Consider the following 24,965-nt stretch of genomic DNA (forward strand, 5'->3'; position numbering starts at 1 on the left):
CTTCAGTTTGACTCCTAGCCTAGGAACTTCCATACGCCACAGGTATGCCCCACCAAAACAAAGACAAAAAGAATAAATCAACTTGCAATATGAAATGTAGACAATGAAAGCTGTAGGTCCAAGACTGGGGAGCAGTAGAATCAGAGGGAAATACTGGAAACTCAGAGCTCTGTCCTCCCCCAGTCCCTCCTCCAGGGACTGCCTAGACAGGTTCCCTCCACTCGGGGTTTTCCAACATCTTTACTGTGACACGATACAGATGAGGGCACCGCCCCCCCACCTCGGAAGTTTAGTTTGGGTAAATGGGTGTGGCAGATACCCATGTAGGAAGGTTGAGTAGAGGAGACAGGAGGTGAAGAAAAGTGACCATTGGGGAGTTCCTGTTGTGGCGCAGCAGAAACCAATCCAACTAGTAACCATGAGGTTTTGGGTTCAATCCCTGTCCTCGTTCAGTGGGTTGAACTGGAGCTGCAGCTGCCAGCCTATGCCACAGCCACAGCAACGCTGGATCTAAACTGCATCTGTAAAAGGCGTTTATAAATTCTGGAAATGAATCCCTTGTCTGTCGATTCATTTGCAAAGATTTTCTCCCATTCTGTGGGTTGTCTTTTCGTTTTGTTTAGGGTTTCCTTTGCTGTGCAGGAACTTTTAAGTTTAATTAAGTCCCATTTATTTATTTTTGCTTTTATTGTCATTACTCTAAGAGGTGGTTCTGAGAAGATGTTGCTGTTGTTTATGTCCGAGAGTGTGTGTGCAGACACATCAATTTTTAAAAAAGACACACAGGAGTTCCTGTTGTGGTGCAGCGGAAACAAATCCGACTAGGAACCATGAGGTTGAGGGTTCAGTCTCTGGCCTCAGTGAGTTAAGGATCTGGCGTTGCTGTGAGCTGCGGTGTAGGTCACAGACACGGCTTGGATCTGGCATTGCTGTGGCCTTAGCGTAGGCCAGCAGCTACAACTCTGATTACACCCCTAGCCTGGGAACTCCAAATGCCTCAGGTATGGCCCTGAAAAGCCAGAAAAAAAATAAAGCCAAAAAAATATATATTAAAAAAATTAAAAAGACACACAAATAAAAAATGGGCATATGGAATTTCTCAGGCTAGGGTTGGAGTCAGAGCTGCAGCTGCTGGCCTACAGTGACTGAATCCGCATCCTCATGGATTCTGGTCAGATTCATTACTGCTAAGCCATGATAGGAACTCCCTGTTTGTTTGTTTGTTTTTCTCTCTTTCTCTCTTTTTTTTTAGGGCTGCCCCCATAGCATATGGAAGTTCCCAGGTTAGGGATGGAATCAGAGCTACAGCTTCCGGCCTATGCCACAGCCATAGTAACGCCAGATCCAAACAGCACCTATGACCCACACCTCAGCTCACAACAACGCCAGATTCTTAAGCCATGGAGTGGGGGGTGGGGAATCAAACCCACATCCTCAAGGATACCAGTCAGGTTGGTTGGTTTGTTTGGGGTTTTTGTTTGTTTGTTTGTTTGTTTTGCTTTTTAGTCCACACCCAAGGCATATAGAGGTCCCCCCCCCCGCCGCCGCCGGCCTCCGCCACAGCCACAGCAACACGGGATCTGAGCTGAGTCTACCACCTACACCTCAGTTCATGGCAACACCAGATCCTCAACCCACTGAGCAAGGCCTGGGATCGAACCCACAACCTCATGGTTCCTAGTCAGATTCGTTTCCGCTGTGTCACAATGGAAACGTCTAGTTGAGTTGTTTCTGCTGAGCCACAATGGGAACTCCCTATTTTTGTATTTCTAGTTCGAGCCCCTCTCCTTCCATGATCAGAGTTTCTTTACTGGGCCATCATGGTCATGAGTTAGTCACTCACTGATACTGGGGATGAGAGTTTTTCCAGACGTCTGCTCAATCACTCAGGCAAATAAGCTACCAGAGACACTCATGCATATCCAGGTGCCAGTTTGTGCTCCAAATTCTGTTACCCCTTCTCAACATATTCAATGTGTTTTCGTGTGTGTGTGGATTAATGTTAGGGAAAATCAACTATGGTGGTAATCGGCTCTATATCTCTGACTTTTCTGGGGTTAAAAGGGTGAGGCTCAGTGACTGTGTGCTTAAGAATGGTTCTTTGTAAATTAGGACTAGGACTGCTTTTGTTTGTTTTTTTGGCCACACCTGTGGCATGTGGAAGTTCCTGGGCCAGGGATCAAACTCATGCCACAGCTGTCACCAAAGCAACATCGGTGACAACACCAGATCCTTAACCGGCTGATCCATGAGGGAACTCCCATGGGGACTGCTTTTAGTGGCAATAACAGAGTACCCAACCAGTGGGGTTCAACCCAGGTGTAAGCAAACTATGGCCTGCAGGCTAAATCTGGACTTCGGCTTTTTTCGCAGAGTGCATGATCTAAGAAAGGTTTTTGAATGTTTAAATCACTGAACAAAAGTCAAAAGAAGAATAGGACTTCGTGACATGCTAAAATTATATGAGGAGTTCCCGTCCTGGCTCAATGGAAACAAATCTGACTAGTATCCATGAGGACGTAGGTTCGATCCCTGGCCTCGCTCAGTGTGTTAAGGGCCTGGCATTGCTGTGAGCTGTGGCATAGGTCACGGATGTGGCTCAGATTTTGCACTGCTGTGGCTGCGGTGTAGGCCAGTGGCTACAGCTCTGATTCGATCCCTAGACATATGCCATGGGCGTGGCCCCAACCAACAACAACAAAAAAAGATTATGTGAAATCCAGGAGTTCCCATCATGGCTCAACAGTAACAAACCTGACTAGTATCCATGAGGACATGGGTTTGATCCCTGGCCTCACTCACTGGGTCAAGGATCCAGCATTGCCGTGGCACTGGCATAGGCTGGCAGCTGTAGCTCTGATTTAACCCCTAGCCTGGGAACTTCCATATGCTGCAGGTGTGGCCCTAAACACACACACACACACACAAATATGAAAACCAAATTTCAGTGTCCATAATAAAGTCTTCTTGGAACATAGCCATGGCTATTTCTTTACATGTTGTCTATTTTGATGTTCATGCTACAGCAGTTGAGTTGTTGTGAAAGACACAGTATGGTCTGTAAAGCTTAAGATATTTGTTATCTGGCTCTGAAAGAACATGCTGATCCCTGGCTGCACCATTAAAAATGTGTTATTTACTTAAGAAATCTGAAGATACGCATTTCCAGGATTTAGTTCAACAGATCCACAAAGTCCAGTTGCTGAGTTGGTATCTCTAAAATTTTCATGGTCTCCTCCTTCTAGTCACAAGATGGATGCATTAGCTCCAAGCATCACATACTCAGCATCTCACATCCAAAAGCAGGAAACAAGGGAACAACAGGGAGGCAGAGAAGGGCCTCATGAGCATACATCTTTAAATTTATCAGAGGGGGATATTTTTTCCCCAAAATTCCACTAAAAAGACTTCCTCTCAATCTCATGGTCCAGCATTAAATTACTAGGTCACATCACACACGCACACACACACACACACACACACACACCCAGCTGCAGTGGAAATGGCTAAGGGAAGAGAGGTTGGGAAATGTGCTTGGGAGAGCTCTGTATGACGGCCACATGCACAAAATATGGCCATGGCCAGATGATGGATTAATGGCAGTGGTGTGAGAGTGAATTATGCATACCTCTTGCTCTGCCTTCTGAAGTTGGTTGAAATTGACCATGGGGGGAGTATTTATACCACGGAAATTGGCAAACACTATAAATCACACAGCACGTTTTTTTTGGGGGGGGAGTTGTTTGTTTTTGTTTTTGTCTTTCTGTGGCCGTACCCCCGGCATATGGAAGTTCTCAGGCTAGGGATCAAATCGGAGCTACAGCTGCCAGCCTACGCCATAGCCACATCAACACAGGATCCAAGCCACGTCTGGGACCTACACCACAGCTCATGGCAACAGCAGATTCTTAACCTACTGAGCAAGGCCAGAGGTTGAACCCAAGTCCTCATGCATACTATTCAGATTCATTATCACTGAGCCACAATGGGAAAGCCTATCAGCACATACTGACTAGGGATGTTTTTTATTCTGCTTATGATTTTCTAAGTTTTCTACAATGAGCATGAAATTTATAATCAGGAAAAAAAAAAAAGTTGCTTTTAAAGCAAAAGAGGCCTTGCCTTATACCATTTAAAAGAGAATTAACTCAAAATGGATGAAAGACCTAAAAGTAAAAACTATGAGACTCTTAAGAAACATGGGGTAAAAGCTTCCTTTTGTTGGATTTGACTGTATTCTTTACATGTAACAACAAATGCACAGACAACAAAACTAAAATATATATAGACTATACCAGAATCAAAAACTTCCATGCATCAAAGACACAAGAGTGAAAAGGCAACCTATGGAATGAAAGAAAATATTGCAAATCAAATATCTAATAAGGTGTTAATATCCAGTGTACCAAAAAATACTATTTGACAGCAAAAAAAAAAAAAAAAAAAAAAAGCAAATAACTCCATTTAAAAATGGGCCCAGGGAGTTCCCGTCCTGGCTCAACAGAAGTGAATCTGACTAGCATCCATGAGGACTCTGTTCCATCCCTGGCCCTGCTCAGTGGGTTAAGGATCCGATCTGGTGTTGCTGTGAGCTGTGGTATAGGTCGCAGATGCAGCTCCAATCTGTCATTGCTATGGCTGGGGTATAGGCCAGTGGCTGCAGCTCCAATTTGACCCCTATCCTGGGAACATCCATATGCTGAGGGTGCGACCCTAAAAAGACAAAAAAAAAAAAAAAGGGCCCAGGACTTCAATAAACATTTTTTCAAAGCGGATATACAAATGGCCAATAAACATATGAAAGATACACATTTCACTAGGGAAATGACTAGGAACATGCAAATCAAAACCACAATGAGGGCTTCCTGCTTTGGTAGAGTGGGTTAAGGATACAGCGTTGCTGCAGCTGTGGCTCAGGTCAAAAAAAAAAAAAAAAAAAAACCAAAAAAAAAAAAAACCAAACCACAATGAGATACCACTTCACACCCATTAGGATGACTGCTATTAAACAAACAAACAAACAAAAACCAGAAAATAAATGTTGGTTAGAGTGTAGAGAAATTGGAATCCTTGTACACTGTTGGTGGGAATATAAAATAGTATATACACAATGAAAACAGTACATGGCTCCTTAAAATATTAAAAATAGAATTAGCATAGGATGCAGAAATTCCTCTTCTGGGTATATATTCAAGAGAATGAAAGCATAGTCATGAAGGAGTTCTTATTGTGGTCAGTGGGTTAAAGACACAATGTTGTCTCTGTAAGGATGCAGGTTCCATCCCTGGCCTAGCTCAGTGGGTTAAAGATCAAGCTTTGCTGCAAGGGGCATAGGTCGCAGATGCGGCTCAGATCCTGCGTTGCAGTGGCTGTGATGTAAGCTGGCAGCTACAGCTCTGATTTGACCCCTAGCCTTGGAACTTCCATATGCTGCAGGTACAGCCATAAAAAGAAAAAGAAAGAAAGAGAGAGAGAGAGGAAGGAAGGAAGGAAGGAAGGAAGGAAGGAAAGAAGAAAGGAGGAAATCAGAGTCATGAAGAAATATTTGTGCATCCATGTTTGTAACAGTTTTATTCACATTAGTCAAGAGGTGGAAGCAACCCAAATGTCCACTGATGGATGAATAAATAAACAAAATGTAGTGTATACATGCATGTAATATATTATTCAGCCGTAGAATGGAAGGAAATTCTGACATGCTATGGCGTGAATGAATCTTGAAGACATTATGCTAAGTGCAATAAATCAGTCACAAAAAGGCAATGTATGATTACATTGATATGAGGTTCCTGGAGTAAGCAAATTCAGAGAGACAAAGAATGGTGGTTGCCAGGGGCTCGGGGGAGGGGAGGACAGGGAGCTGTTGTTGAATGGGTATTGAATTTCAATTGAGCAAGATGAAAAGAGCTCCGGAAAAAACCTTTTTTTTGTTTTGTTTTTTTTTGGTTGCACCCATGGCACATGGAAGTTCCAGGGTCAGGGATCAAATTGAAGCTGCAGCTGCAACCTATGCCACAGCTGCAGCAACGCTAGATCCTTTAACCCTCAGCACTGGTCTGGGAATCGAACCTGTGCTGCCACAGAGATAACACCAGCACCACCAAAGGAACTCTGAGTTTTGGGAATTGATTGCACACACAATGCAAATGTACTTAGGACTATGGAACTGTATACTTTAAAAATGGCTAGGATGGTAAATTTTATGTTACATGTATTTAACCACAATTAAAGTTTTTTTCCCCCCTCTGGGGTCAGTGTCTAGAGGCATTCAGAAGGTCCAGCATTTGACAAATCATCATAAGCTGTCCTACAGTACAGCCTCTACCAAAACTAAGCTGTCCCAAACCCCTGCTAACAGAATTGTTTACCTTTACACCGCAAAGTCAAGGAGAGTACCAGAATCTGCACGTGGCCTGTGCCCAGGCTGACTTTGAGAAGTTTCTACTTGGAGACCTAAACTTCTTATGAGGTTGTCAAAAATGAAAGATCATATCAGCAGGGCTTATGGTGGTTGCAGTCTGCTAAATGTTTCCATGACAGGATAGAGCATGACTTCTTTACTGAGGAAAATGATGAACAGCTCACAAGCACAGAGTTAAAAAGCTAAATTTTAAAAATAAAACTCAGAGCTGGAGTTCCTGTTGAGGCTCAGTGGTTAATGAACCCGACTAGGAACTATGAGGTTGCGGGTTTGATCCCTGGCCTTGCTCAGTGGGTTAAGGATCGAGCAGTGGCATGAGCTGTGGTGGAGGTTGCAGACGTGGCTCAGATCCCGCGTTGCTGTGGCTCTGGCATAGTCTGGAGGCTACATTTCTGATTGGACCCCTAACCTGGGAACCTCCATATGCCATGGAGCAGCCCTAGAAATGGCATTTTTAAATGGAGTTATTTGTTTTTTTTTTTTTTTTTTTTGCTGTCAAATAGTATTTTTTGGTACACTGGATATTAACACCTTATTAGATATTTGATTTGCAATATTTTCTTTCATTCCATAGGTTGCCTCTTCACTCTTGTGTCTTTGATGCATGGAAGTTTTTGATTCTGGTATAGTCTATATATATTTTAGTTTTGTTGTCTGTGCATTTGTTGTTACATGTAAAGAATACAGTCAAATCCAACAAAAGGAAGCTCTTACCCCATGTTTGCTGTGGCCAGCAGTTGCAGCTCTGATAAGACCCTCAGCCTGGGGACCTCCATGTGCCGAGGGTACAGCCCTAGAAAAAGACAAACAACAACAACAACAACAAAAAACCTCAGAGCTCCCACTGTGGCTTAGTGGGTTGAGAACCCTATGTAGTCTCCGTGAGGATACTGGCACCATCCCTGGCTTTGCACAGTGAATTAAGGATCTGGCGTTGCTGCAATCTGTGGCTCATTGGGTGTTGCTCTAGCTGTGGTGTAAGCCTGCAGCTGCAGCTCTGATTTGACCCCTGTCTTGGGAACTTCCGTATACCATGAGTGTGGCTATAAAAAGAAAAAAAAGAAAAGCTCTTTTGGAAGTTCTCTGGTGACCCAAGGATCCAGCATTGTCACTGCTCTGATGGGGTTTGATCCCTGGCCTGGGAGCTTCCCCATGTCTTGGGTGTGGCCAAAAAGGAGCTCTTTTGAGAAATAAAAGAATTGTTAAGGGTATCTAAGGCTGAGGTGGGAGGTGGAGGTAAAGGAAAAATATTCTGAGTCCAGGTGAATCCAGACTCTAAGACAGATTAACTTCAGAAGTAGTAGTTAGTGAAACCCCTGCAGGTTAGGAGTTAGACTTCCTGACTCCTCCAGTTAGAGACAGGAGCAAAGACAGTCCTATCTCTCTCCACTTTGGGGGCTCCTTTATTAAACAATAAAGAATGCCAGGTTAGAATTACAAAATTGTGGTATATTTTATTTTTTTGAATTTTCAGGGCCACCCCTGTGGCACCTGGATATTTCCAGGCTAGGGGTCAAATTGGATTTGCAGCTGCCAGATCCAAGCCGCATCTGTGACCTACACCACAGCCACAGCAACGCCAGATCTGAGTCTCATCTGCAACCTATGCTACAGCTCTTGGCAATGCCTGATCCTTAACCCACTGAGTGAAGCCAGGGATCAAACCTGTGTCCTCATGGATACTAATCGGTTCATTTCCACTGAGCCACAACAGGAACTCCCAAAATTGTGGTGTATTTTAAATGTTCCCCTCTAACTGTGTAATGCATTAACCTAAAAGATACAATAAAATATAATCATGCTACTCACAGAATTTTGGTAAAATGTGAATCCATTGCACATGAAAGGCAGCAAAGCCAGTCACTAAGCCACACAATTAAATCTGATAAACGTCTTTTTCTTCCATTTCTCTCAGGGCCTCTCTGTGACTGTACACATAATTTTATTTGGGAATAACGTCAAGGGTCTGAATCTGAGAACCATTAGACAAGTGAGGCCCAGCTGCTGGCCGCCCTTCAAATGCTCTGTGATAGGCTGGCCAGGAAGCCCCTGGGGACCTGAGAATCTGCTCAGAATCATTTCTTGTCCTGAGCATTACTTTCCTTTCTCTCTCTCTCTCTCTTTTTTTTTTTTTTTTTTCTCCCTTTTTGGGGCCACACCCACAGCATGTGGAGGTTCCCAGGCTAGGGGTCAGATTAGAGCTGTAGCTGCCACAGCAACACCAGGTCCAAGCTGCGTCTGCCACCTACACCACCACTCACAGCAACACTGGATCCTTGACCTACTGAGCGAAGCCAGGGATCGAACCACATCCTCAGGGTACTAGTCATGTTCATTACTGCTGAGCTGAAACAGGAACTCCCATTTTATTTTTTATTTTTTTATGGCCACGACTGCCTCCTATGGAAGTTCCTGGACTAGGAGTTGAACCGGAGCTGCAGCTGTGGGCCTACGCCACAGCCAAGGCAACACCAGAGCTGAGCCACATCTGCAGCCTGTACTGCCGCTTTGGGCAACACCTGATCCCTAATCCACTGAGTGAGGCCAGGGATTGAACTTGAATCCTCACAGATACTAGTCAGGTTATTAACCCTCTGAGCCACCACGGGAACTCCCTCTGGGAAACGTCTCTGTTTACCCTGGTGTGAGGACCTGGCAGCTTGTAGAACTGCTCCCTGCCAGTTCTCAGCATCTGGATTGGCATCCATCAGGCCCCCTTCCCTCTTTCTGTGTCTCCATAAAAGCACCACTTTTCACCCAGTCACTGGCCTCTCATCTTGGGAGTGACCCCCAACTCCTCCCTTTCTTATGACCCCCACGTTCAGTTTAATTGCCTCTGCTCTCAATTACCTCTGATAAGACTCCTTTATCTGTAATCAGTTTCCTTATCTCTGGCTTTCCCGCCCCGCACACTGGAGTCATGGAGGTTTCTTTGTTGAGTCTGAATTCTGCAGCCTCATTGCTCAGCTCAGAGCTCTCCACACCTTCACCCCACCTGACTCTACCTCTCACTTTCCCCACCCTGTCCCCTCCCTCCCTCTCCCCTCCCTCAGATCCTTCTCTTGCATTTCTGCTTGTCCATTTCTCCCCTGCCTGGGGAGCCTCCTGTCTTTGCGTCTTCTATCCAAAGCCTGGCTCTCTTTCCATGCCCATTAAATGCCTTTCCTTCCTTTTTGGGGTGGGGGATGGGATTGTTTGTTTTTGTTTATTTGTTTGTTTTGGTTTGGGGTTTTTTGGCCTCACGTGGAGGTTCCTGGGCTCGGGATCCTGCTCATGCCACAGCAGTGACCCAAGCTGCTGCAGTGACAATGCTGGGTCCTCAACCCTTTGTGCCACAGGAGAACTCCATGCCTTCATTTCTTTTATGTTGGCCTTAGAATCAAGGATTTGTGACCAGCGTTCCCAATAATGATCTCTGTTATGCACAAACATCATAGAAAAGATTGGAATAGGGAGTTCCCTGGTGATCTAGTAGTTAGGACCCTGCTGTCTCCACTGTTGCCTGGGTTCAGTCCCTGGACTGGGAAATGAAAATCCCACAGCAAGCCACTGCATGCCACGGTGTAAAAAAAAAGTGGGGGGGGGATAAAGTAACAACATAGTAACCATGGTGGTCTCTGGATTCTGGATGACTGGTACTTTTTTTTCCTACTTTTATTTCTATTTTATTTATTTATTTTAGGGATGCACCCATGGCATATGGAGGTTCCCAGGCTAGGGGTCAAATCAGAGCTACACCTGCCGGCCACAGCCACAGCCACAGCCACAGCCACTCAGGAGCTGAACCTCGTTGTTGACCTACACCACAGCTCACGGCAAAACCGGATCCTTAACCCGCTGAGCGAGGCCAGGGATCGAACCTGTGTCCTCATGGATCCTAGTCGGGTTTGTTAACCACTGAGCCATGAAGGGAACTCCCTTTCCCTGCTTTTAAAAAATACTTTCCCATTTCCTACACTGGGCAGGTATTATGCTGTAATTATAGGAAGAGCATTTCTAAAGAAGAGTTTGAAGCTGGGGAGAGGCTGAAGGGGACGATACAGTTCAGGAAGGCGGTGGCTGGATGAATCCAGGTGAATGGCCTTGGGAGGATGAAGAGGTAGAAAGCACAGTGGTTATAGGTCGTGCTTAATTCAGCTCTGGGCTTGAGTCCTACCTTTGCCCTCTGACCCCCCTCCCTCCCCCGCCCCCAAGACCTCGGGCAAACTAGTTAACCCTCTGAGTTTCTACATTTGCTAGTTGTGGGGCCTTCGACAACTAATTTACCTTTTCTAAGCCTGATTCATTCAACAACTTTGATAACTGTGGAACTCTGTACCAGGCCCTGTTCTTGATGCTGGAGTCGGCAGTATGCAGTTCAAATTCTCCATCTTCATGGAGTTGAGTATTCTAGAGGGAAGAGGCAGGTAATAAACAACCAAGAAACACGTAATATTTTATTTTTATATTTGTGAAAACACACACACAGTGTGCGTGCACACTATAGGCCAGGTGGTTGATAAGTGCTGTGGAAAAAAACAATGCAAAAAGGAGGCATCCAGGGTTCCCTTCGTGGCTCATTGGTTAATGAACCATGAGGATGCAGGTTCAATCCCTAGCCTCGCTCAGTGGGTTAAGAATCCGGTGTTGCCGTGAGCTGTGGTGTAGGTCACAGACATGGCTTGGATCCTGTGTTGCTGTGGCTGTGGCGCAGGCCGGCAGCTGTAGCTCAGATTCGACCCCTAGCCCGGGAACTTCCATATGCTGCAGGTGCAGCCCTAAAAGCATAAATAAACACATAAATACATAAATAGAACCCAATTAGTATGGATGAGGTTGCAGCTTCGATCCTTGACTCATCAGGTTGAGAATCTGACAGGTATCCAAAAGGATGTGGTTCGACCCCTGGCCTTGCTCTGTGGGTTAAGGATCTGGCATTGTCATGAGGCGCTGTGTAGGCTTGGACCTGGCATTGCTGTGGCTGTGGTGTAAGCTGGTGGGTATAGCTCCGATTCAACCTCTAGCCTGGGAACTTCTATATGCTGCCAGTGCAGCCCTAAAAAGAAAAAAAAAAGGAAAAAAAAGGTCAATATTCAGAATAACATACTTACAAAAAACTTAAAGAAGAAGAAGGAGGCCAGTGTGACAGGAGCAGAGATGGGGGGGTGGCAGGAGGTGAATCCAGAGAGGTGGCAGTGACCCAGACAACACAGAGCCTGGGTCAAGACAACGGTAGGTAGAGTAATGGCACAGGTGCAGTGGTGGATATATGTTGAAGGTATAGACAAGGGGATTTACTGACATATTGACTCAAGTGTGAGTAAAAGAAACACATCAAGGAAGAGTCTTCTTTTTTTTTTTTTTTTTTTTGCTTTTTAGGGCTGCACCTGCAGCATATGGAATTTCTCAGGCTAGGGGTTGAATCTGAGCTACAGCTGCCAGCCTACACCACAGTCACAGCAACAAGGGATCCAAGCCTCGTCTGTGACCTACACCACAGCTCCTGGCCACACGGATCCTTAACCATGGAGCAAAGCCAGGGATCGAACCCACATCCTCCTGGATGTTAGTCAGGTTCGTTACCACTGAGCCACAATGGGAACTCCAGGGCCACCATTTTTAAAGGTCAATGGTTGTTTTCATTTGTTTTTAATGGCCACACCTGAGCTACAGCTGTGACCTACGTGACCTACACCACAACACTGGATCTTTTAACCCACTGTGCCAGGCCAGGGATCGCACCTGTGCCTCTGCAGTGACCCAAGCCGCCGCAGTGGGATTCCTAACCCACTGTACCACAGCAGGAACTCCCTAATGGTCAATGGTTGAACAAACCAATCCCATTCAGTTTAATTCAACAGTCATCCTTACTCCCAGGGGTGATCCCCTGGACCTCCCACAGCCACGTGGAGGAAATCCAGAGGGAGGCAGGTACTGGACGGTGGTGGGGAGCAGGAGTCCTTGGCTGGAATCCCAGGAAGGCAGCTGTGGCCTGAGATCCCACAAGAAAGCTTGGGTCCCGGGGCAGCCTGGTGGGAGTCAGGTGAGATCTGGGCCTGGACGGAGCGTCCTGGCCCATCCGGATGGTGACACCTTGAGCTAGAATGAGGAAGCAGGAAGGAAAGCCAGTTCTTGGAGCAGATGAGTCCCTTTGTGAGTAAGCTGATTTTTAGGTAGAGCCTCCAGATTCCCGCTCTGTGTCCCCTGACCTGCCAGACCTTAGAGTTACCATTTCCTCGCCCTTCTCCATGATCGGAGTCCCCTCTCTGATTCCAGCCCCTGGATCGCCACTTGTTTCCCTCCCTCCAGCAGCATGGCCTTACGATCCTCTCACGTCAGCAGCCCCTCTGGCCCACGGGCTTCTCTGGTGTCCCTCACTCCACCGATATCCTCACACCCACCCTCGAACTGAGCCTGAATGCACAGAATAGCCAGATCCTGTTCTCTGAAATAAAATCTACCCTTTGTTCCCATTGCATCACTAAACAGGTGCAGCTCGTACCTTCTGAAGCCACTGTCCCTTCTTTTATGGTGCTTTCTGAGAACATGATCACTCTAGGCACTCTGCGACCTTTAGAGAGAAACCTGCTTTACCAGAGTGAGTCTTTCATAAAAGGCCCGAAGATAAGAGTTCCTATTGTGGCTCAGTGGAAATGAATCTCACTAGTATCCATGAGGACGCAGGTTCCATCCCTGGCCTCGCTCAATGGGTTAAGGATCTGGTGTTGCCTTGAGCTGTGGTGTAGGCTGCAGATGAGACTCGGATCTGGTGCTGCTGTGACTGTGGCATACGCCAGCAGTTATAGCTCCAATTCGATCCCTAGCCTGGGAACCTCCATGTGCCACAAATGTGGCCCTAAAAAGACCAAAACAAACAAACAAACAAAAAACAAAAGCAGAGGATGGTCCAGGTCCAGAGAAAGCCCAAGGACCACAGAGGTGGGGAGGAATCGGGAGAGCCCATCACAAAGTTACCTATCTCCCGTGGGAGAACTGTGCACTGCATTTCATGGAGAAACAGTCTCTCTTTGTCACCCAGCTGTAATTTGCAACTCTGGGAAGTTCAACGGCAAAGAGCAGGATGTTTAGCCTCAGGATGGTTCTGTCCTTGGCGAGCCGGCCCTCGGCCTTGACCTTCCAAGCAGGGCCATTCACTGATCCCACTGCAGTGTAAGAAGAAAACTCATGAGGCCCAGGGCCTATGGGTCAGGGAGTGTGGTGGGCAGAGATGTGCATGGGTCCAGGTTCAGACTTCAGGCCTGTGAGCTGCCCCTGCAAGACCAGTGCCCACTCTGCCTCTCTCATTTGATTCAGGCAATATCATCGACCATTGCTGAGGAATTGAGAAGGCCCAGCTTGGAGTCCAGCTCGGAGTCCAGCTCAGAGGAGGTGGCAGAGGAAGAGACCTTGCCTTTGCCCTTGGGACATACATAGTCTAGCTGTGGCAATGAGACCTTCAGGAAGTCAAGGTCATCTGGAAGACAAAGGGAAGATATTAGGGAGGTGGGGTGATGGTAGAGAAAAACTGGGGTACCCTAGCTTTGCTGTGTGACGTTGAGTCTCCGTAGCATCTTGGCTCCTCAGCTTCCCTAAGAAACAAAGCCAAGGGTATCTGCCCCTCCTCACCTCTGCCTTAGGCATCCCTGGGGAATGGGTGGGGACTGGGGAAAGGGAGAGAGAACCGGAATGTGGGTCCGCTGTGGCAGTTTCTCTCTGGTCATTTCATGTTCATTCTCAAGGACTATTCAAAGCCAGGGAGTTGGTTCTTTCTCATCCCAAGCAGAAAATTTAAGCAAGAATCGACCTTGCTGTGTGAGTGCCCATAATCAAAAATCCAGTGGATAATCTAGCCTGTCTCTGGAAAGATACACAAGACCTGGGAACAGTGCTTTTCTCTGGGGAGGAGAACAAGACAGCCGAGTGCAGGGGGTGGGAGGGACACCTGTTTTTCCCTGGATCACACCTTTGCATGACGTTTTAATACCATGTGATTGTGATATCTAATAAAAAATAAATATACTTCCAACTTGAACATGATTATAGCAGTTCCAGGAATTGGCTCAAGGTTGGGGCAGAACCAGGGGCTGGCTTTGCATTGGGTTTTCTCTCTTACTTTACTTATTTATTTATTTATTTTTGGCCTCGTCACAGCGTGTGGAAGTTCCCAGGCTGGGGATTGAACCTGAGCAGTAACAGCGACAATACCAGGTCCTTAACCTGTTGAGCCACCAGGGAACTCCAGGTTTTCTCTCTCTCTTTTTTTCTTTGTTAGGGCTGCATCTGGGGCATATGGAGGTTCCTGGGCTAGGGGTCGAATCAGAGCTGCAGCTGCCAGCTTACACCACAGCCACTGCAACATGTGGTCCTTAACCCACTGAACAAGGCCAGGGATCGAACCCGCGTACTCATGGATACCAGTCAGATTCTTGACCTGATGAGCCACAGTGGGGACTACCTCCGGGTTTTCTCTTTCAGGCCCCCCTTCTCTGACCAGGACAAATGGGTGAAGTGATGGGAGAGGAGACAAAAGGCGTGGAGGGCCCTGCAGGCCAGGACTCGGGTGGCCCCTGGTCTCATCGCTGGGTCCTTCCAATGAGCAGGACACACCTGCTTGCCTCTTCCCCTCCAGCTCCATCACACAACTTCCCGCCAGGCCCGAGAGCCCAAGTCTGGGAGGGGTGGGTGCAGTTGGCACAGGCTGTACCCTCCAGCTCAGGGCACTGTGTGCTTGCCTGCCCGCCGGCCTGGGCAGCCTGAGTGCACCAGCCTCAGAAATTGCATCAGCAACAAGAGCTACTGGGAGGATCATGAAGATGTACACGTGGCCACGCAGAGAGGTCAGATGTGGCTGGAGGAAAGGGCAGCCCCAGATAGAATGGGGCAGATGACAAGGACAGCTTCAGGCAACCCTGGCATCAACAAGGAGGCCAACAATGGCCACTGTCACTCATCCTGGGCCAGAACTGGAGGGCCCAGTCCAGCAGGTGCCAGGCCAGGGTCAGCATGGCCAGTGAGCCTTGGTCTGAGTGAGCAGCTGAGATACAGGAGCTGTAACTGCCATGTTCCAAGTAACACCCCCGCGCCCCAGATCTCAGGGCTCCCCAGGCAGACCTGACCCAGCAAGCCTCTAGCCCAGGCCCACAAGTCCCGTTGGTTCTCCCAGCCTTTTCCACCTGCTCCCCTTCCCCTGAGAAAAGTTCCTCTGTCCAAACCAGGTCTCCAGTGACGAGCAAGCCTGCTTCCTGCTCAGGTGCTACCAGGGAAACAGGATGAAGGGAGCCTGAGGATGTGGGGAGACCCTGGGCACGTGACTCCTGGTTTAGTCACTTAAGCTTGCTGGGCCTTGGCTTCTTCATCTAGGGCCTTCCTCTGTCACAGTATTGTCACAGAGATCCTTTGAAGCACTAATTAATCCTGAAAGCACCTTGTAAAATGACACATACATGCTATCTGTGTTATGTTGGGTTATTGTTACTACGCTCAATGTAACAGATGCTGAATGAATCTTCACCCTGAGCTCATGATACTGGAGAGGCCCTGAGAAGGTGGCAGGACCCTGAAGTTCCTCCCGTGAGCCTGGGCACTAAAATCAAGATGTGAGGGCATGTGGAGAAAAGTCCATTCTTCTAAAGCGATAAGAAGGTCTGGAGGCTTCTCCCTCAAGAAGTGGGCTGGAGTTTCCGCTGTGGCTCAGCTGGTTAAGAACCCAACTAGTATCCATGAGGATGCAGGTTTGATCCCTGGCTTGGGGGTAGGATAACACTGAGCATTTCTTTTTCTTTTCTTTTCTTTTCTTTTTTTTTTTTTTTTTTTTTTTCTGCCTTTTTTAGGGCCGCTCCCATGGCATATGGAGGTTCCCAGGCTAGGGGTCTAATTGGAGCTGTAGCCGCCGGCCTACGCCAGAGCCACGGCAATGTGGAATCTGAGCCACATCTGCGACCTACACTACAGCTCATGGCAACGCCAGATCCTTAACCCACTGAGCAAGGCCAGGGATCGAACCCGAAACCTCATGGTTCCTAGTCGGATTTGCTAACCACTGTGACACGATGGGAACTCTGCATTGAGCATTTCTGAGTCAGACCTGCTCCCCTGCGTAGGGAGCCTATGGACAGTGATGGGACCCGGAGCCCTGTCTCCAGTGACCTGCCAGTGGGAAGGGAGCGTCCACACACAGTGGCCTCAGGCTCCATCCGTGCCAGCCCATTTTTTTGTTTATTTGTTTTTTAGCTTTTTAGGGCTGCACTTGGGGCATATGGAAGTTCAAATCAGGCTAGGGGTCGAATCAGAGCTGTGGCTGCTGGCCTACACCACAGCCACAGCAATGGGGGATCCTTAACCCACTGATCGAGGCCAGAGATCAAACCTGCGTCCTCATGGATACTAGCTGGAATCATTACTGCTGAGCCACAGTGGCAACTCCCTACTTTTTTTTTTTTTTTTTTTTTTTTTTAGGGCCGCACCTGCGGCACATGGAAGTTCTCAGGCTGGGGGTCATAGCTGCCTATGCCACAGCCTATGCCATAGCCACCAAGCGGGGCCTGCTCCCAGACCCTTAGGTGGCCCTGCTGTGCTTGCAGAGGAAGGGAGTTTGCCTAGAATGGCCATAGCACAGAAAAACGAATGGGTGTGTTTTCTAGGGTGGGGTGGGGTGCAGGAAGCTCCGTGTGCCAGGGACAGGCTGAGCTCACCCACCCGTGACCTTGCATCAGCAGAAGAGCTGGCTGCCAGGCCCTGGGAATTAGGCAGGAGGCTCCCAAGAGAGGGTAGCAAGGAGGAGGAGGCAGCCTGCCACTCGTAAGGCCCTCCACTTCCAGGTCAGCCAGCTGCCCCAACTCCCAGCTTCCCAGGCAGCAGGCAGCCTGGGTGATCAAGGACTGACACAGCTGAGGTTCCTGGGGGCTTACCCCACCTGCCCAAGGTCTCCTTGTTCTTAGAGTTGGTGGCATCTGCCAAGTAGATTTGGGAACTTCGGGACTGGTTCCTCTCCAACCTCTGACATCACTGCTTTAATTTTTCTTTTTCTTTCTTTCTTTTTTTCCTTTTAAGGCCCCACCTGGGGCATATAGAAGTTCCCTGGCCAGGGATCGAATCAGAGCTGCAGATGGAACCTGTGACACGGCCATAGCAACTCCAGATCTGAGCCACATCTGTGATCTACACTGGAGTTTGAGGCAACGCCAGATCTTTAACCCACTGAGCAAGGCCAGGGATTGAACCCTACATCCTGGTGGATACTAGTTGGGTTCTTAACCTGCTGAGCCACAGTGGTAACTCCTGACATAACTGCTTTAAAAATGACACTCGGGGGGGGGGAGGGGGGGGGGGGGGGGGGGGGGGGGGGGGGGGGGGGGGGGGGGGTGCCCTGATCTAGTGGAACTCCATGCCGAAAAAAAAAAAAAAAAAAAAAAAAAAAAAAAAAAAAAAAAAAAAAAAAAAAAAAAAAAAAAAAAAAAAATGACACTCGGGAGTTCCCATTGTGGCTCAGCAGAAATGAATCTGACTACACTCCTGGGCATCTACCCAGAGAAAACCACGACTAGCAAAGACACATGTTCTCCGATGTTCATTGCAGCACTCTTTTCAATAGCCAAGACATGGAAACAACCTAAATATCCATTGACGGAGGAGTGGATCAAGAAGATGTGGTACATATACACAATGGAATATTACTCAGCCATTAAAAGGAACGAAATACCAGCATTTTTTGCAACATGGATGGACCTAGAAACTATCATGCTAAGTGAAGTCAGCCGTACAATGAGACACCAACATCAAATGTTTTCACTGACATGTAGAATCTGAAAAAAAGGACAAACTGAATTTCTTTGCAGAACAGATGCTAACTCACAGACATTGAAAAACTTATGGTCTCTGGAGGAGACAGTTTGGGGGGTGGGGGGATGTGCTTGGATTGTGGGATGGAAATCCTGTGAAATCAGATTGTTATGATCATTATACAACTACAGATGTGATAAATTCATTTGAGTAATAAAAAATAAATAAATAATTTTTAAAAAAAAGAAAGAAATGAATCTGACTAGTATCCATGAGGATGCAGGTTCAATCCCTGGCCTCACTCAGTGGGTTAAGGATCCAAGTTGCTATGGCTGTGGTGTAGGCCTGCAGCTATAGCTCCAGTTTGATTCCTAACCTGGGAACTTCCATAAGCCATGGGTGCAGCCCTAAAAAGCAAAAAATAAAAATAAATAAAAAATTAAAATGATCCTCTAGGAATTTCCTGATGGCTCAGAAGGTTAAGGGTCCAGCATTGTCAGTGCTGTGGCTCAGGTTCGATCCCTGGCCTGGAAACTTGTGCATGCCAAGGCTGCAGCCAAAAAATCCCCCCAATCAACCAACCAACCAAAAACCACAACAAAAAACTGCTAGTAGAATGGCAGCAGGTGCTCTAGACATGAGCAGGGCATGTTTTCCCACGTGGCCTTCCATCTCGCACTTGATTTCCTAATGATGAGTCACAGGTTGAATGAGAAGGAGCTTCACAGAGGGACTCCTGGTTCTGCTGTTCTCTCCAGGCCCCAGCCCCAGTGCTTGGGACTTACAGCATCCAAGAGACCGCCTCTGTTCATGGATTCTCTTGGAATATAAAAATGTACTGTAAGGGGGACAAGAGTCTTTCCTAAGTGTAAGTGTCACGCCAGCTCCCCTTTGTCTCCCTGCCTCCTGGAGCCTCTCAACCAGGGCGTATGGAGTTAGAACTCTGGAGAGCACCCAGCAGCCCTCCTCACTCTCCAGCTCTCTTGTCAGCCTCCTGCTCCAAGCCCAGTGGGGACCAACGTTTGGAAGGTCCCAGAAGCTGAGCTGAAGGTTGTGGGCAAATGAAAGGAGAATTGAGAGGGGCCCAGAGGGAGTTCATGTTGTGGTTCAGCAGATTAAGAACCCAACTAGTATCCATGAGGATAGGGGTTCGATCCCTGGCCTCACTCAGGGGGTTAAGGATCTGGTGTTGCCGTGAGCTGTGGTGTAGGACGCAGACACGGCTCCAATCTGGCATTGCTGTGGCTGTGGTGTAGGTGTGGCAGCTCCAATTCAATTCCTAGCCTGGGAACTTCCATATGGGGCCAGAGCAGAGTGACTGGGCTGGGATGCAGGAAACCAAGGGCTTGTGTGGAGCCTGGATCAGCCCTAGCTTGTACTTCTGGTCGCTTCTGGACTCAGTTTCTAAGTGTCTCTCCCTCAATTTTTTTCGACCTCCAGGCCCAGATGAGGTGGTGCCCAAGAAAAAAAAATGTATATGCGCCCACCCCCACCTCCACCACCTCCCATCTCCCCAATCACAGAACTCTCTCCACTCCCTGGACCTTAATCTCAGCTACAGCACGATGACCCAGGACAAGACAGCCTAAGATAGCCTATGGTTCCCCAGCTCAGGTGTAGGATCTGTGATGTCATTCTTCAGCCAGAACTCGTGCTGCAGCATATGAAAAGGTGCTCAACATCACTGATTATTAGAGAAATGCAAACCAAAACTACTATGAGGCATCACCTTACACCAGCCAGAATGGCCATCCTCAAAAAGTCTACAAACAATAAATGCTGGAGAGGGTGTGGAGAAAAGGGAACCCTCTACCACTGCTGGTTAGTAGGTACATTGGTGCAACCACTATGGAGAACGGTATGGAGGTTCCTCAGAAAACTAAAAATAGAATTACCATACACTCCAGCAAGCCCACTCTTGGGCATCTATCCAGAGAAAACCATGATTGAAAAGATACGTGCACCCCAGTGTTCACTGCAGCGCTATTTACAATAGCCAAGACATGGAAGCAACCGAAATGCCCATCAACAGAGGACTGGATAAAGGAGATGTGGTACAGGGAGTTCTCTCACTCATCACTGCAGTGGCTTGGATCATTGCTGTGACATAGTTTCAATCTCTGGCCTGGGAACTTCCAATAACAGGCATAGCCTAATTAAATAAACAAATAATTAGTATGGGAAAAAAAGATTTAAAAAATATGTGGTACATATATGCAATGGACTATTATTCAGCCAGAAAAAAGCATGAAATAATGCCATTTGCAGCAACACAGATGGACTTAGAAACGCTCATGCTAATTGCACTTAGACAGTGAAAGGCAAACATCATATGATATCACCTATATGTGGAATCTAAAAAAAAGGATACAAATTCACTTATTTGCAGAACAGAAACAGACTGAAAAACTTATGGTCACCAAAGGGGACAGGGGGCGGGGGGCGGGTGAGAGGGATGTTCAGGGGTTTGGGACTGGCAGCTGCACACTGAGGTATACGGAACCATTGACCAGCAGGGACCTGCTGTATCGCACAGAGACCTCTACCCAGCATTCTGTGATACTCCATGTGGGAAAAAAATCTGAGAGATATGTGTTATATGTATGACTGTGTCCCTTTGTTGTAAGGGAGAGATTGTCACGGCCTTGTGGATTAACTATACTTCAATAAAACTTAAAAAAAAAAAAAAGAAAAAAAAAAGAACTTGTGTCTCTTTTGATGTTCGCCCCTGCTTTTCTTGGGTTTTTGCTCCTCATCCGTGACCTGCTGTCCTTCTCCCTTCCAGATGCTTGGAGGCCGGGCTGGATCCCCTCATTACCTCAGGACAGACATTAGTCTCTTCGACACCCACGCTGTGCCTCTTACGAACCGTATCCCCGGGGTTATCATTTAATCCAGAGGACGTTATGGACCGGGTGCTTCTCCCCAAGGAGCACAAGGAGAGCTCATCAGGAAGGCAAGCTTTGTGGGGCTGAGCAGGGAGGGGCTGGGGGTGTGGGGGGACGTAGGGAAGATGGGGGAGGCAGGCCCAGCTGTGACAGGGACACAATCCTGGGCAGTGTGTACTTGGCCCTGGGCCTGGGGAGCTTGGAGTATGGGAGTTGGAAAAGTCTTCGAGGTTATCTAGGCCAACTGCCCTGCTCCTCCCACTCCTTTTTAAAGATAATACCTAACAAAATCAAGCACCTAAAAGAAAATATGAGGGTTTTTTTTTTGTTTGTTTGTTTGTTTTTGGCCGTGGTGTGCAGTGACTTGAGGTGGGAGCTCAGCTCCCAGACCAGAGATCAAACCTGGGCCGCAGTGGTGAAAATGCAGATTCCTAACCACCAGACCACCAGGGAACTTCCAAGAAAATATACTTTAATACCGAGAAAGAAGAAGGAACTTGATTTCTCTTTAAAAGATGGTCCAATAAATGGAATCATTTTGCTTCCGGAAGAGCTCGCTTCTCAGTTGTGTTTTTCCTCCCTTTTTTGTCTCCGGCCAGTGACCTCCTTCATCGTGGTCCACGGTGTCTGAAGATCAGACTTGGAAACCACTTTCCTGAGGTGCTTCTTCTCCCCAAGCCCCTCTTGCGGATTTGCAAACTAAAGGAAAGAAACATCTGGAAGGATTTAGATTAAAAACACTTTTTTTTTTTTTTTTGTCTTTTTGCCATTTCTTGGGCCACTCCTGAGGCACATGGAGGTTCCCAGGCTAGGGGTTGAATCGGAGATGCAGCTGCCAGCCTATGCCACAGCCACAGCAATGTGGGATCCGAGCTGCGACCTACACCACAGCTCATGGCAAAGCCAGATCCTTAACCCACTGAGCAAGGCCAGGGATCGAACCCGCAACCTCATGGCTCCTAGTCAGATTTATTAACCACTGAGCCATGATGGGAATTCCTAAAAATACTTTTAAAATGGAGTTCCCTCGTGGCTCAGCAGGTTAAGGATCCAGCATTGTCACAGCTGTGGCATGGGTTGGATCCCTGGTCCAAGAATTTTAGCATGCCACAGATGCAGCAAAAACAAAACAAACAAACAAACAAACAAAAAACACTTTAAAAATGACCTCAGTGGAGCTCCTATCGTGGCTCAGCAGAAATGAACCTGACTAGTATTCATGACGACGCAGGTTCGATCCCTGGCCCACAGCTCAGTTGGTTAAGGATCCAGTGTTGCCATGAGCTGTGGTGTAGGTCACAAACACAGCTCAGATCCTGCGTTTCTGTGACTGTAGCGTAGGTGGACAGCTGCAGCTCCAGTTCGACCCCTAACCTGGGAACTTCCACATGCTGCAGGTGAGACAGAAAAAAAATTTTTTTTTCCAGCTCACACACCTGGGAGAGGCAAAAGCCAGGACCTTGGGATAGGACCCTATGTCCTCAAGACTATATCTCTCCTTCTCGTTGCCTGACTTCTGCAAATAGGCTCTGTCCACGTGGTGGGGAAGGTGGCCCTTGCTGCCCAAGCTCAGGCTTAGAGATAGGACTTCCTCTCTCAGCATCAACATATCCATTTCAGAGAACGCTTTGATTGGCCTTGTTTTGGTCCTAGCCATACTTAGGTCTCATGCTTGGTCCTATACTGGGAGAGCAGCAGGATAGCCATGAACTATATGTGACTACTTAAATACAAGTGAATTAAAAATCAGTTAGGAGGAGCTTCTGCTGTGGCTCAATGGGATGGGTGGCATGTCTGCAGCATCACGATGCAGATTCAATCTCCAGCCCAGCACAGCAGGTGAAAGGATCTGGTGTTAACACAGCTGCAGCATAGGTTGCATCTGTGGCTTGAATCTGATCCCTGGCCCAGGAACTTCCATATGCTGTGGGGCGGCCAAAAAAGAGAGAAAAAAAAATCAATTAGGGAGTTCCCTGGTGGTCTAGTTGTTAGGAATCAGTGCTTTCACCAGTTTGGTCCAGGTTCAATCCCTGGTCTGGGAACTGAGATCCCACTTCATGCACAGCCAAAAAATAATAATATGTATATATGTATATATATAGTTAAAATATATAGTCAAATATAGAGTTAAAAATATATAGTTAAAAATTCAGTTCCTTGATCATACTAGTCACATTTCAGATGGTTTTGTGGCTAGTGGCTACCTTACAGGACAATACAGTTACTGAATAGTCCTATCATCACAGAAAGTTCTACTGGACAGCACTGGATTGGATTTTTCTCTTACAAAGGAAGCCCTGATCAAGGAATGTTATCAGCTTTAGGGGGATCCAGGGTAGACTTGACTTATTCAGTGACTCAAGAAATAGTTGGCACCTACTGTATTCCAGGCCCTGGGAGCACAATACTGGGGAGAAAGAGCAGTTAGTTCTTTCCTGGGAGTGAAAAGGCAATTGCCAGTGGGTATGTTATGTCCCTGAGCTCAGGCTGGAGGAGCCAGGAAGGCTTCCTGGAGAAGGAGACATTTAAGCACAGACCTGGGTCTGAGCACTAGCTAGGCTGAGTTGCTTTCTAGACCATGTTCTTTTTTGGCTCTCTGGGTCCCTTATCACAGACTGTCCCCATGGCCTGGATTCTTCTTCCTCTCTTTTTCCCCAGGGAGGGAAGGAATGAGGCTAGTTCCTTAAAGCCAGTCCCCCAGCTGGGACCAGGCAGTCCCTGTTGAGCACTAACTCATGAGCTCTGTGCTTTGTTTTTTTATTTTGTTTTGTTTTTTCTTGTTTTTTTTTTTGCTATTTCTTTGGGCTGCTCCCACGGCATATGGAGGTTCCCAGGCTAGGGGTCGAATCAGAGCTGTAGCCCCCAGCAATGCGGGATTCAAGCCGCATCTGCAACCTACACCACAGCTCACGGCAACGCCAGATCATTAACCCACTGAGCAAGGGCAGGGACCGAACCTGCAACCTCATGGTTCCTAGTTGGATTCGTTAACCACTGCGCCACGACAGGAACTCCTGAGCTCTGTGCTTTGGCCCTTACTCTGCCTCCTATGGGCTGCATGGCTTCAGGGCTAGGTAAATCCCGGGTTTGGTAAAGGCAGGCCCTAGGGTAGAGGACTCCTCCAGAAATGTCAAACCTGCTCATCTGGTAAGGGATACAGGAGTCTGACTGTATGTGTTACGAATTCAAGTTTGGCTGCTCACCGTTTAGAAGCCAATAATGCAAGAAGCAAGTGTCAGTGGAAAGGAAAGATGCTTTAATCAGAAAAACTGGCAATCTGAGGAGACAGCAGACCTGTGTTCAGGGACGAAGTCTGAAGATTCTGCTTAGCCATGACTTTTTTTTTTTTGTCTTTTTAGGGCCACACCTGAGGTGCATGGAGGTTCCCAGGCTAGGGATGGAATCGGAGCTGTAGTTGCTGGCCTACACCACAGCCACAGCAGTTCGAAATTCGAGCCACATCTGCAACCTACACCACAGCTCACAGCAACGCCAGATCCTTAACCCACAGAGTGAGGCCAGGGATTGAACCTGCGTCCTCATGGACGCTAGTCAGATTTGTTTCTGCTGAATGGTGACAGAACTCCTTCTTTTCCTTCCTTTCTTTTCTTTCTTTTTCTTTCTTTCTTCCGCCTGCAGTATATGGAGTTCCCAGGCCAGGGATCACATCTGAGCCCCAGTTATGACCTAAGCCACATCTGGGGCAACACTGGATCCTTAACCCACTTGTGCAGGGCCAGGTATAGAACCTGCATCCCAGTACTCTCAAGATGCCGCCACAGTGGGAACTCTAGCCATGACGGTTTTTAAAGGGAACATTTGGGTTGGTGGGGGAGGAGGGGAGCTTCCCATGTGGCGCAGGGATGTGGTGCTGCCACAGCTGTGGTGCTGTCGAAACT

At 47.6% G+C, this 24,965-nt stretch overlaps 1 long non-coding RNA gene across 3 annotated transcripts in view; it reads left to right on the top strand.

Moving 5' to 3' along the window:
- The window catches only part of LOC106507373, a 41,936-nt gene extending 20,803 nt beyond the window's left edge, over positions 1 to 21,133 (top strand). For 2 of the 3 annotated variants that reach the window (XR_002342548.1, XR_002342547.1), the window contains one exon: positions 13,715 to 14,614. This is a non-coding gene — a long non-coding RNA (uncharacterized LOC106507373). Of the gene's footprint in view, positions 1 to 13,714; positions 14,615 to 20,963 lie in introns of those variants that run through there. The other variant, XR_002342549.1, reaches the window with a different exon arrangement.

The sequence above is a fragment of the Sus scrofa genome, chromosome 3 (assembly GCF_000003025.6).
Source record: "Sus scrofa isolate TJ Tabasco breed Duroc chromosome 3, Sscrofa11.1, whole genome shotgun sequence".
NCBI classification, from domain to species: Eukaryota; Metazoa; Chordata; class Mammalia; order Artiodactyla; family Suidae; genus Sus; species Sus scrofa.